This window comes from Rhineura floridana, chromosome 9 (genome assembly GCF_030035675.1).
Source record: "Rhineura floridana isolate rRhiFlo1 chromosome 9, rRhiFlo1.hap2, whole genome shotgun sequence".
Taxonomy (NCBI): domain Eukaryota; kingdom Metazoa; phylum Chordata; class Lepidosauria; order Squamata; family Rhineuridae; genus Rhineura; species Rhineura floridana.
The window spans coordinates 48,117,629-48,131,650 of NC_084488.1; the positions used below are offsets into that span (position 1 = coordinate 48,117,629).

A 14,022-nucleotide genomic window follows, 5' to 3' on the forward strand; every position below is an offset into this window, starting at 1 on the left:
AGTTACTTTTTTGAACTACAACTCCCATCAGCCCAATCCAGTGGCCATGCTGGCTGGGGCTGATGGGAGTTGTAGTTTAAAAAAGTAACTTTTCCAAGCTCTGGTTCCACCACTCTTGGGTGGTTGTAGCCCAGGGGAGGGCATTCTCTGACTGTGACACCCCTAAGTTGTGGAACTGCCTTCCTGCTGAGGTGCATCTGGCAACTTCACTGTATGATTTTCAGTGAATATTGAAGATGTGTCTCTTTATACTGGCCTTTGACACCTAAGATGTATATTTTTAGGACCCACCCTATTTTTTCATGTTATTTTAGATTTTTTAAACTGTTTAATGCTGTATTTTAAAACTGTTGTAACCCATCCTGGGACCTTTAGTGAATGACGGGATGATGATCAGGGCCGGCACCAGGCATGACTGGGCCCTTGGGCACTAGCTTGCCTTGGATGCGTGGCTCCTGCCTGTTTCACCTACCTCTCTTTTGTCTCCTGTTGCTGTAAGTGCTGTGCGCACTACCATCAACCAAGATGGCAGAGGAGGCTTCTCTAAGGGGCTGATGTCCTCGTTGCCATCTTGGTTGATGGCATGCATGCACGTACACTGCACGCACATGCACGCATATGTCTGCCATCAACCAAGATGGCGGTAGGAGCATCAGCCCCTTAAAAAAGCCTCCGCTGCCATCTTGGTTGATGGTAACCCTCCACATGCAGTGTGCGCAGCCTCAGAAGACAGGAGATAGAGGTAGGTGGAGCGAGCGAACAGGTGAGTGGCCTGAAAGCTCCCTCCCTGCGATCCATGGCAGGGAGCCTACCACAGATAGCAGAAGGGGAGCGCTACTCCCTCACCCTAATGAGGGCTTCTTCAGGGGCCCCTGTGGGCTGTGGGGCCCTTGGCCAGGGCCCGACCTGGCCGGCCTTTGGCGCTGGTTCTGATGATGATAGAGAGGGAATATAAGAGATGGACAGGAGGAGCAATCCTAACCCTACTGAGAGAAAATCAGAGCAACCACCACAGATCTGAAGTTCTATCAGTCATGGTGGAGGGTGCGGTTGGCTTTTGAGGGGGCAGGGTGCTGCACCAGCTCCAGTTTGGCACAGCAGAGGGACCCATGTCAGTTCCTTCTCTGAGTGCTGGATTGGGATCAGATCTAGCAAATCCATGACTTGCCCACTCTGTCTCTGGAATACCTTGTTTCAGGCCTCTGTCACAGAAGCCCTCTCATCTCATCTATCAGCAACGCAAAGGCTCGTGGAGAGCAACCTGTACTTTATCCTCAGCCTGCCCCCCCCAACTCCAGCCATCAACATTGGGATAGAGGTGGGATAACAGCCTAGGTGTACATGGAACTAAATATGTATTATGTGTAGTTTTAATTTGGCATATGACATAAAAAGTTGGCATACAAATAAAGCCAAAGGATATAAACTCAGTTCTGGAGGTTGGGCTCGAAGGGCAGTTTGGGGATCCTGCTTGTGTACCGCCTGCCCCGCTGCACGGCAGACTCCCTGACCGAGGTGCTAGAGGTGGTCTCGGATGTACGACTGCTCTCCCCAGAACTGTTAGTGTTGGGGGACTTTAACGTGGATGCTGAGACCACTCTCATCGGAGCCCCTCAGGATTTCCTCGAAACCATGGCTTCCTGGGAACTGCACCTTAGTAACACTGAGCCCACCCATGTAGCCGGTCATGCCCTCGACCTTGTATTTGTCTTGGGAATGGCGGGGAGTGTTCTGAAGTTGGGGGCTATTTCTTTTACCCACGTGTCATGGTCAGATCACTATCTGGTGAACTTTGACCTCTCGTTGCCACACACCCTCTGCAGGGGTAAAGGACCTATTAGAATGGTCTGCCCCAGGCACCTGATGGATCCGGATGGATTCCTGACTGCGCTGGGGGAATTGGAACCTGCTGAAGGTCGCCCGGTCGAAACCCTGGTGATGGAGTGGAATGAGGGAATCACCAGGGCATTAGACCGGTGGCTCCGAAACGTCATCTCCCCCTGAACAGAACTCAGACCGCACCGTGGTACACACCCCAGTTGCGAAGTCTGAGACAGGAGGTGAGATGACTAGAACGCCGGTGGCGGAAATCCCGCTCTGAAGATGTTCGGACACAGGTTAGAGCAGCAATAGCTGCCTACCAGGTGGCAATAAAGGCAACAAAGAAGGATTTCTTTGCTGCCTCTATTGCATCTGCAGAGTGCTGTCCCAGGAAGCTGTTCCAAGTGGTCCAAAGCCTGGTCGGTCCAGTTGCTCAGGAACCCTTGGAGCACTCTAAGGCTTCCTGTGACAAATTGGCAAGGCACTTTGCTGATAAAATCGAACACCTGAAGAACTCGATTCCGTACGCTGTGGATGCAGTAGAAGATCCAGAGTTGACCAGTTGCAATCCGGTTCAGTGGGATTGGTTCCGGCCTCTTCCTTCTGAGGATGTGGACAAGGTACTTTCAACGGTGAAGCCTACCACCTGTCTGACTGATCCTTGCCCATCATGGTTCCTTATGAATTGCAAGGAGAAATTGGGTGAAGGGATCAGGGCGGTGGTAAATGCATCCTTGAAAGAGGGTGTACTGCCACCAGCCCTCAAGGAGGCAATTATAAAACCCATTTTGAAAAAACCCTCCTTGGATCCCCAAGTCTTGAACAACTTTTGCCCCATTTCGAATTTGCCATTTTTGGGCAAGATCATTGAGCGAGTGGTGGCTAGCCAGTTGTCAGCACACTTGGATGAAACGGATTATTTGGATCCATACCAATCGGGTTTCAGGACTGGACATGGAACTGAAACAGCCTTGGTCGCTCTGGTGGATGATATGAGGAGGGCATTAGACAGGGGAGAATTCACCTTTCTTGTCCTCCTGGATCTCTCAGCGGCTTTTGATACCGTCGACCACGGTATCCTGTTAGATCGCCTGGAAGGATTGGGAATAGGAGGCACTGTTTTACAGTGGTTCCGTTCCTTTCTCTCTGACAGGCATCAACAGGTAGCATTGGGGGATGAGGTTTCAGACCCTTGGCCCCTCACTTGTGGAGTGCCACAGGGTTCAATCCTCTCTCCCATGCTATTTAACATCTATATAAAACCGCTGGGAGCTATCATCAGGAGTTTTGGGCTGCGGTGTCACCAATATGCTGATGACACGCAGCTCTACCTCTCTTTTAAATCCTCACCGGAGTTGGCTGTGGAGACCTTGTCCAAGTGCCTGGAATCCGTGAGTGGGTGGATGGGAAGGAACAGGCTGAAGCTTAATCCTGATAAGACCGAGGTGCTGCTTGTGGGTGACAGGGGAAGGTTGGGTGTTGTTGACCTGAGGCTTAATGGGGTGAGTTTACCCCTGAAGGATCAGGTCCGCAGCCTCGGGGTTGTTCTTGATTCCAAGCTGTCCATGGAGGCGCAGATTTCGGCAGTGAGCCGGGCAGCTTGGTATCAACTACACCTCATACGGAGGCTGCAACCCTACCTCCCTATTCATCAGCTCCCACTGGTAGTACATGCCCTGGTCACCTCTCGATTAGACTACCGCAATGCGCTCTACGTGGGGTTACCCTTGAAAATGGTCCGGAAACTACAACTGGTGCAGAATGCGGTGGCTCGGTTGCTTACAAACAGCCGCCGCTGCGATCACATCACACCAGTGTTATTTCATCTACATTGGCTTCCAGTTGTTTTCCGGGCCCAATTCAAGGTGTTGGTGTTAACCTTTAAATCCCTATACGGTCTCGGCCCAGTTTACCTGAAGGAGGACCTCCAGTACCACAAATTAAGCCGCCCGACTAGATCAGCCACGCAGGGCCTTCTCTCAGTCCCACCAATGAAAACAGCTAGGTTGGTGGGAACTAGAGAGAGGGCATTTTCAGTGGCGGCCCCCACTCTCTGGAACTCCCTCCCGTTTGATCTTCGCCATGCCCCTTCCCTGGATACATTTCGCCGAGCCTTAAAAACTTGGCTCTTTGGACAGGCCTTTGGGATCTCCGGGGTGGGCTAATTTTTCTGTGATTGTTTATTGTTTCTGATTGCCCTACATAGTTTTACGCCTGCATTAGTGTTGACTGCATTGTATTTTATTCTGTAATTATATTGTATTTTATTGAATTTTAATATGTACGTCGCCTAGAGTGGTTTTGGCCAGATAGGCGACACAAAAATTAAATTTATTATTATTATTATTATGTAAGTGCTATGAACTTTTAAAAAATGAGACATGTTCATATTAGTTCATAGACATCTTCCAGATTTTGCAATTCTTATTCGAATTAAATCAGTTACAACTATTTAGATTTCTAAGTGAATCAGTAAATAAACACATAAACCTAATGAACAAAAATATTATATATAGAAGAAATACATTTTTCTAGAGATAAAAATAAATAGAATATGCCAGTTTTAAAGGACTGAACAGTATCCTAGAATTATGAAGCATCACGTTTATTTAAAGTTTTAGAACCCATTTTCTTTTTAGGACAGGCAGGTGATACAGCAAATGTCAGGACTTCCCTAAAATTAAAGATGCAGAATTTCACAACTTCTATAACTTACAAGAATTCATCTTTTATTTTGTAAAAGTAAAACCTGTGCAGTCAAATGCCTCCTTTAAAAGGTCAATCCCACTCATTGAGAAAATCATGTGAAAAAATAAACATAGTCTCTTGTCATAAAACTGTCCTATAACTTTACAGTTAGTTTTTTGTTATTCTAAGATGTTATTCATTCCCTAATCTGAAACGTCTCCTTAGTGTCTATATTGACTTAACATGCACAACAAGTTAGTCTGTTTTTCTTAAGGTGCTTTTCTGACTTGCCTGTTAGGAATTTTTAGTCATTAATGTCCAAACCGCCTCTAATACTGTTCATAGAGCAGGATTTTCAAGCAAGTGTAGTATTTCTAGGTTTCAGATGACATATTCACAATGCTAGTTGTTACACAAAATCACTCCCTCTATTTCAGTGGTTAAGCATGAGTTCCAATGTTTATAACATTCATACAGCAACATTATGTTTTCAGTCTCATTTGTATATACTGATTTTGCTATATGATTTATAACATATGCAACAACCATTCAAATGTCACAACCTTACTTAAAGTAATGATTTTTCTTATAACTAATGCTGCACATTTACCTGGGAGCAGGCCCAGTGTCAGGTTGGCCAGGTTTGGCAATGGCTGAGGGCCCCAACAGCTCAGGTGGACCCCTCACTGGCCTGACCCAAGTGTGCCACCTTACCAATCTCCTTGCTCCTGCCACCCTGGATCCCATTTACAGTGGTCACCTGCCATTTTAATTTACCCAATATGCAATGCCGAGGGGCCATAGATTGATGAAAGTTTTATACATCTATGGGCTTGGGTCTCGGATTTGGGGTTAATTAAAATGCAGGTGGCCACTGTGAATGAGAGCCAACCTTGGATTCCATTCAAAAGTAGCAACACTGCCTGCTCACTACTAAAATGCCACCTGGGGGCCCAGTGAGAAGAGAGGTAAGTGATGTTGCTTGCTGACTGACCTGTGAGAGAATTACTATTTGGAAAAGGCCCTGTTAGTAGAAATAACTGGGCAAATCACATGTTCATTTAAGATCCATCAAAGGATATAAATTCTCAGGAGAAGATAGGTCATTATATTATGCTATGTCACAATAGCAAACTATGTATATAGTATCAAAATTGAATCATATATTGTATCTATATTGACCATTCAGGGTAGAAATGTGTTTGGCATCAATATTTTTTAGACCCAGATACACAAACTTAATTTTATATTGCTATTTATTTCTGTAGGTTGGGTTTACATTTCCTTGTTCTTTCATTGTGTTGATTGTAACTGACAGACAAAAAGCAGCAGAGGTGAATGAGGTATTGATTGTAACCATTCATTTTTTTCATTTCATTTTATTTGTAGCCATAGGCCATAGGCTGTTACAAAAGAGCAGTACAATCATAACATTTAGCACAGATACATTTCATGATTAAAATGTGAAAAAATTAATTTTTAACTATTTGTCTTAATAAAACTGGTTCTGAGTTTCTTAGCGGCCAAGGCAAAATTAGCCGTAGAAATTACTACGTCCGGCTGGGGCGAAGATAAAAGTACTTTCTGAAAACTATTAAAATTAGTTAGCGTATCGAGAATTGGAAATAAAAATTTTGCCCTTGGATAATCAAACAATTGGCAGTCTACAATATAATGAAATACATCGTCAGGGACAGTACAACCAGCTATACATATCCTTTGGTCGTATGGAATACCAAGATATCTACCTTGCAAATAAGCAGCAGGGGGGAATGAGGCGTTGATTTTAAGCAGCAGGGGGGAAGACACTGACTTGATTATCTGCCTTAATCTGTCTGCTCTGCAGAGCACTTGAAAAGGAAACAGGCAACCAGCCTCTGTGCTTTTGTATAGCACAGTAAATATTGGCTGGATTTTCATTATTATTTATTTATAAATCCTTATTGTTCCATTTGCGTTTAAGAAAGAAAAAAAGAAAACAGAATAGGTGCATTTAGATGGCACATAGAATATAAGAAAAACCAGGGTATAAAAAACAGAAAAAAGAAAAAATTAAATTTTAAAATTATGATTTTAAAGAAATTATTCTAAATTAATCTATTTGCTGAGATGTAGCTGTTTCAATAAAGCTACATAAAGCTATAACACTCTACCTAAAATGAAAACATGAATATAATCAACTCATTAAGGCTGAATGTTTTCATTAGTTTAGTTTATGAGTCAGACTACCTTCTCAAGCTAGCCAGATTTAGTCTTTTGGTTCAGTGGAGAATAAGCAGTATGGCTATATACACTGTGGGAAAACCTCAGATAAGGTTGTCCCTGTGGGTAGCATTGTCAGCTAAGGAATAGTGATTAAAAAAAGCTTCCCTCCCAGCATGCTGATCTAGCTACTTTCTAACCACAGAGGCAGACAGATAAAAACCACAAACAGGGAAATGTGCTTTGAGATGGGATTGTGACAGTACAAGGTTTTAAAAACGGACATTTGGTAGCTCAACTGAATCTAACACAAAAATGGTAATAATAAAAACCACTATAGTCCCCTCTCACTGGCCCCAATCAAATCAACCTCTACAAAAATTAATCCAACAGAAACCCAGAAACTGGTTTTATTAGTAGTATATGTAACTGGTAAGTTACAATTAACAAGATCTTAAAGATTAAACTAATATGCAGATTCTGAAAAATTACAAAATCTTCAACTGTTATGTACATTCTGCATATTTATGAACATATTACAAGAAAACTTTGGAGTTGTTCCATTCCGTTCTCATTAAAAAATGCTCTAAATGCTTCTAATTATATTTAGATTTCAACACAAGCAGGAAAGCAATCCTTTTGTTTGAGAGATGCCAGAAGTATTCTGAATTCCTATCATAGATACATATTACATAAAATGAACAAGTTCAATCTTGTACCCCAAAAGAATTAACTTACTGCATTTTACTGTAGACAATCTGATTTCAAAAATAGTACTGAACTGATGGGAAATAGTTGCATAATGTATATCAAAACTACATCCTCATTCTAAGATCATTTACTTGAAAGACTTTCCCGTTTGCTTCAATTGGACTTGAAAAAATGAAATGGACTGCCTTCAAGTCGATTCCGACTTATGGCAACCCTATGAATAAGGTTTTCATGGTAAGCGGTATTCAGAGGGGGTTTACCATTGCCTTCCTCTGAGGCCGAGAGGGAGTGACTGGCCCAAGGTCACCTAGTGAACTTCATAGCTGTGTGGTGATTTGAACCCTGGTCTCCCAGGTCATAGTCCAACACTCTCACCACTATACCACATTGGCTCACCAATTTGACTTACTTCTATTATATTTGCATTTCTGAACTGGGTTGAAGAAAATTTGTCAAGCTTCCTTTTTGGTCCTCACCATAATTTAGTTTTAGCTAAAACCCCAATAGAAATGACCTATTACAAGACTTCAGATGAAATAATATAAATGAAAAAGTCTATCCATTTCATGGTTTAAAGGCAGCTGCATATCACATTCTATCACCAAAGATCCTATGTGTGTGTGGGGGGGAAGCAGTACTGCAGTAATAGCAGTGTCTGTACTCATTCCCCCACCACACGTGTAGGATCCCTCACCAATGAGTGTTTAAAACAGCCCTAAGGGATAACAATAATTAAGAAATAAAATATAAACTTTCACTAATTCCCATGTAGACAATCTACAAGAAGCCTAAGGAAAGCCTTCCTAAGAATAAGTAGTCTTAACATCATGTTGGGGAGATTGGTTTATTTTCAGCTGGAACAGCAATATGTTATGTACTTTCATTCCCAAAGCACTGGGGGGGGGGGAGCCTGTAAAGGAAGAGTACCAGCTTCAGCTGAAATAACACAGTTACAGTGGAGGAAGTTCACTTTATTCCCTGAATATTTCCTGATTCAAGGCCAATTGCTCTGCTAGAAGAGTGTTCAACATTTATAAGAAATGGGCAGAGCATGGAAAAGTTACTTTTTTCAACTACAACTCCCATCAGCCCCAGCCAGCATGGCCACTGGATTGGGCTGATGGCAGTTGTAGTTCAAAAAAGTAACTTTTCCAAGCTCTGGAAATGGGCATGTAAAATTACATCATTCAATTATACCCTTGATACAAAACAAAACTATTCACTAATAGGCAAAAAACCCTTGCAGTTTAAGAACATACCTATAGCCAACATAGCATATGGTGAGTAGTGGCAACACCTCCCATCTCCAAAGATGGAGAATTACATTTTTGTATGGTTCTTGGTGTTCTTACCAGGGCTGTGGAGTCGGTATGTCAAACCTTCGACTCCAACTCTGACTCCTCTATTTTCCTACTGTCCGACTCCGACTCCTTCATAAATGGCAAATGTATATTACTTTTTCTACTGTCTGACTCCAACTCTGACTCCTTCATAAATGGCAAATGTATATTAATGTATTATTAATAAATTAAAATTAAAATTAAAATATTAATTTTATTTTGAAGTCGGAGTCAGTACATTTCTACCGACTCCGACTCCACCCAAAATTGCTTCCGACTCCGACTCTGACTCCACCCAAAATTGCTTCCGACTCTGACTCCACGACTCCGACTCCACAGCCCTGGTTCTTACTTTGCTTCTTTCCTGTGTTACTATTGTTTCTACAGAGAATCTAATATACAAAAATTGTATTTCCCTCATAATTCATCCTAGAAACCTGTGTCAAATTTATTTTTATTAATTTCAAAGCCTTTTTATTGATCAATGTCATACGATGGTGAAGACAGCCTTTTCTATTTCAAACTGGAGGTTATGTTCTATTTCTATTTTGGGTGCATTAACAGTTGAATCTGAAACTGCAGTTTGATGTAAAATCAGACTGATGACAATATGTTACTTTTTAAGCAATGGCTCTAGCTGTTGGAAAAAAGCAAACTTGGCCTGCCCAAGGTGCATGTTTTCAGCCTGCTATGCTTAAACTACTCTACTTAAGGAAAGGTGGGCATGGTCAATTAAAAACAAGGAGCACAGCTAGAATTTTGCTAGAATATATTTCACCTCCCACTGTTTTAACTTGTGCAAACTGAGAAACTCCACATGTCCATTGGAAACTATTCCACAGAATAGTCAGTGCCATTATTCCACAATTGTTTTTGGAGTTTTTTTAGTGTTGCAAAGTGTTGCTGTACTTCACATATCCACAGAACCAGAAGCAAAAGAGAATGATTTACAATAGGAAACTTCACTAAAATTACAAAGTAAATCAAACATATTTAAGGTGACCGTATGAACTATGAGCCTTCTTAACATTGTTGCTTCCTCCCTGCTAAAACAAGATCAGCACAGCCTATGTCTTGTTTCTGTTCTTTGGGCTGATTGCAGGTGTTGCCACCACTCCCCATATGCTCAGAGGCACATGTTACCAAATTCTTCCAAGCTACACAGTAAGTGGATTGGACTGGGAAAGACCAACCCAAATTGTGTTTGCATTTTGACAAATGTGTAGGACAGTACAAGATCTCAGAGAGGAGATCAGTTCTCTTGCTTCCCTGGTGCATTCACTATAGCTACCCAATTTCCCTGCTTTTAAAATTTGATAGAAATATCTGTGGGCGATAGGTACGTTCTTAAACCACAAGTGTTTTTTTCCCCGCCTATTAGTGAATTTCTCTGCTTTTTAATTCGGAGATAAGAAATGGGATCCTGTGCAAGTTTGCTGAGAATGGATTGATCATTTGTATGCTTATTGAGTTCAGTGGGATTTACTCCTTTGCAATTATCCTTAGGATAGGTGAAACTGACTACAGTGGGATGGAGAGGGGAGCGGAGGGGAGGAGAAGGAAGGGCAGAGGGGAGGAGGTGGATGGGAGCAGGCAAGAGGGGGAGGGGAGGAGGGCAGGTTTGATTATTCACGTGGTTATTAAGTTCAATGGGACTTACTCCCATGCAATCATGCTTAGGATAGGTAAAACTGTCAGGGAGGGAGGGAGGGCTGGAATGGGCAGGGGAGGAGAAAGAAGGAAGAGGAGAGGGAGGAGGAAGAGAAAGGAGGGGAAAAGGCAGGTCTGATTATTTGCATGCTTACTGAGTTCAATGGGCTTTACTCCCATGAAATTAGGGTTAGGATAGGTAAAAATGACCATGGGGGAGGGGAGTGTAGAGGGAAGGAGGGAGGGGAGAGGGGAGTGGGAGGAGGATGCAGGGGAAGGAGTGGATTGGAAGCGGATGGGGAGGGGCAAAGGAAGGGGGAGGGAAGGGGAAAGAGGGAGGTGATGGGAGGGAGGAGGAGGAGAGGGCAGGTTTGATCATTTGCATGCTTATTGAATTCAGTGGGCTCCTGCTGGGAGGAATATAAATCAAATAATAAATAAATAAATAAATAATATTTGCTCCCATGCAATAATGCTTAAGATAGGTAAAACTAACCATTGGGGAGAGGAGAAAAAAGGGGAAGGAGGGGATTAGTAGGAGGTAGGGGGTGGAGGGTTGAAGCAAGTGGCAAGAAGAAGATAGGAGGGAGGAGGAGGGGACGGCAGGTTTGATCATTTGCATGTTTTCTGAGTTCAGTGAGATTTACTCCTGTGCAATCATGCTTAGGATAGGTGAAACTGACCTGGGGAGGGTCAGAGAGTGGAGGAAGTGGGCAGGAAGGGGAGGGGGGAGGGAGGAAGGGGATGGTGAGGGGGAGGTAAAGAGATTGCTTGTGTGGGGACTGGACAGAGGGGAGGGCCCTTTCCTTTCCAAAAGGAAAACACTGTGAACAGCATTTTTCAGTGTTTCCCCCAACTTTTTATTGTACAGCAGGCACATGTAGTCTCCTGCCCAAATTTAAACTAAAGCTGTCACTGGCCACATCCACACCAGACCTTTATTTCACTTTAGACAGTCGTGGCTTCTCTCAAAGAATCCTGTGAAGTGTAGTTAGTGAAGGGTGGTGAGGGTTGCTAGGAGATGCCCTGTTCCCTCATAGAGCTTCAGTCAGAGCGGCTGACTGTTAAGCCAGTCTGGCCACTGGAGCTCTGTCAGTGGTACAGCAGTCTCTTCTCAGCACCCTTTACAAACTACACTTATATTCCTAAGTAGAGATGTAAAATTTCTGGAAATTTTGAAGCCATGGGGAAAAACCAATTTTTCCAATTTTTTTGTGTGTGAAAAAAAATGGAAATTTTCAGAAAAAATGAAAAAAATTCAATATTAGCATTTTTTATAGATTGAAAGTCACTTTGTTACTTCAGGAACATAAAATGTAATTATGTACAAGTTGTTTTGGCATAAAAGTATATTTGGTATATTAAAAGTACATTTTATTCAAATAATTATTACAAATTGTAACTTCAGAGACAGATTAACAAGCACAAATCTCACCTGGAATGCAACTTTCTTTTGTAACCAGTAAACTAGCTATCGCTAGTCGGGCGGTATATAAATCTAATAAATAAAATGAAAATGGACTGCCTTCGAGTCAATTCTGACTTATGGCGACCCTATGAATAGAGTTTTCATGGTAAGCGGTATTCAGAGGGGGTTTACCATTGCCTTCCTCTGAGGCTGAGAGGCAGTGAAAATTTCTGAAAATTTCCATTTTTTTCACACACAATAAACATTGGAAAAACTGTTTTTTTCCCATGGCTTCAAAATTTCCAGAAATTTTACATCTCTACTTAAGAGTATAATCTTTAGCTTTTCAAGCAGTTTCTTTTCTACATGCCTTATCCTCAAACTTTCTGAAGTTTGATTTCATATTTTGCAACTAAACTGTGCAGTAAGAAATGGTTTTCCTGCAGGGTATAAATCAGAGTAGCATAACAAGGTTAGCTATGCTCTCTTTTGTTCAACATCAAGCTACAGGTTTTGGGTAGAGATTCCCCTGTTTACATTAATTAATCAGAAAAAAGTTTCATTTTAAAAATGTTCCCAACTTATGGTCAGTCTTTTTCTGTAGTCATGCCAGTAAACCAACTCATGCAAATACAATCTTTTTTTCTCCCTGCGTGCCTCCCTCCCTCTTTTTCTTTCACCAGCCTAAGGAGGATATCAGAACCTTTTGCATTACATCCAAACACAACTATTGACCTGGTTTATACATAATCCTAAACCAAACCATGACTGAACCTTGGGTTGCACAGTAGCATCAGAACCAGGGGATGAGCGCAACTGTCATGATCTTCGATCTGGGAACTAGGGATGAGGGAGAATTCAACGCAGTTTGCATTTAGAGGCAAACTGTTCTCGTTTGAACTTGTCAGAACCATACATGAACTGAAACACAGCCATCCTTCAAAATTCACATTTATCCAAATGTGGTTCTCCAGCCATGTAATGTGTACAACACATATACTAGGGTAATTTGTGCATAACAATGCATATATTAGTGAAAGCACCATACAAAAATGCATTATATAAGGGGAAAACTGATTTGCAAGAATGTGTATATTAGGCAAAACTGCATACAGATGCATATATTAGAAGAAATTCACATATATTGAATTTTCATGAATTTTCATGACGACTTGTTTTTAAAAATTCACAAACTGATGTGAAAATGTGGAAAACTGAACGTAAAAGTAGAAAAATGAGAAACTGAGAGAAACCAGTTGAGAGATTTGCCCATCCTTATAGGGAACCCACACTTTTGCATTAAGCCATATGCAAACTGGACTACTATATCTATATATAAAAGCCTCCTCTGGAGGAAATGTAAAGTGCTGCACTTGGAGGCACTTTTGTGATAAGATGTTGCACAGTGGCATGCAACAGGGACAGATACACACTGCAAGCCAGGGGACCTATGAAATACAAGCCCTTAACAACACATTTATCTGTTGTTTCTGGTGTGTTTTATTGTTGTGTTTTATTGCTGCTATGGATTTCTTACAGCTGTTTTAGAACTGTATTTTATATATAGAGTTAGTTATTTTTTTAATTCTGTACAACTGTCTTAAGTACACCTTTATCATAAAGGCAGGATGTAGATATCTAAATAATTACGTAATATAATAAAATAAAACTGACTTGTACATCTGTCTTTCTACAATACTTCTGCAGCAATGCTTCTGTTATAACTACTGTTTTCAGCTGCCTAAAGACTAGCATGCTGACACATCAAAGAATATAATCAGGTAATGATATTCAGAATTTTCTAAAGGCATTTCTTCCACTTTGGACATAAATTGTCACTCATAGGAACATACATGCCTGGAGTTTATTTCTTTTCTGTTACTCTGTTGAACCGAAATAATATTCTTTCCATGTATCATGGTTTAAACAAACTCACCACTCTATTGTATTCAGATTTATAAATCTTAATGTCATAATTGACTGAATTAAGCAGAATGGAAGAGGAAGCTTGAAAAGGTCAGATGAGATCCTATTTTTAGTACAGTTAGACTCCAGGTCTCACATTTAATTTATTAAAACACGTAAATTATCTTATTTGGGATTATATTTGATTTTACGTTGCTACAAAATATATTCAAAACTTTCAAATGCTGCCCTGCTCCCATCTGTTCTGAGGAATCTTTTCAAACATAGCTTTATGGC

General features: G+C 41.5%; 1 long non-coding RNA gene across 1 annotated transcript in view; it reads left to right on the forward strand.

The window, feature by feature from the left end:
- Positions 1-14,022, forward strand: part of LOC133364193 (uncharacterized) — a 28,822-nt gene that overhangs the window by 14,161 nt on the left and 639 nt on the right. The window contains exon 2 of the long non-coding RNA XR_009757873.1: positions 13,528-13,601. This is a non-coding gene — a long non-coding RNA (uncharacterized LOC133364193). The remainder of the gene's footprint in view (positions 1-13,527; positions 13,602-14,022) is intronic.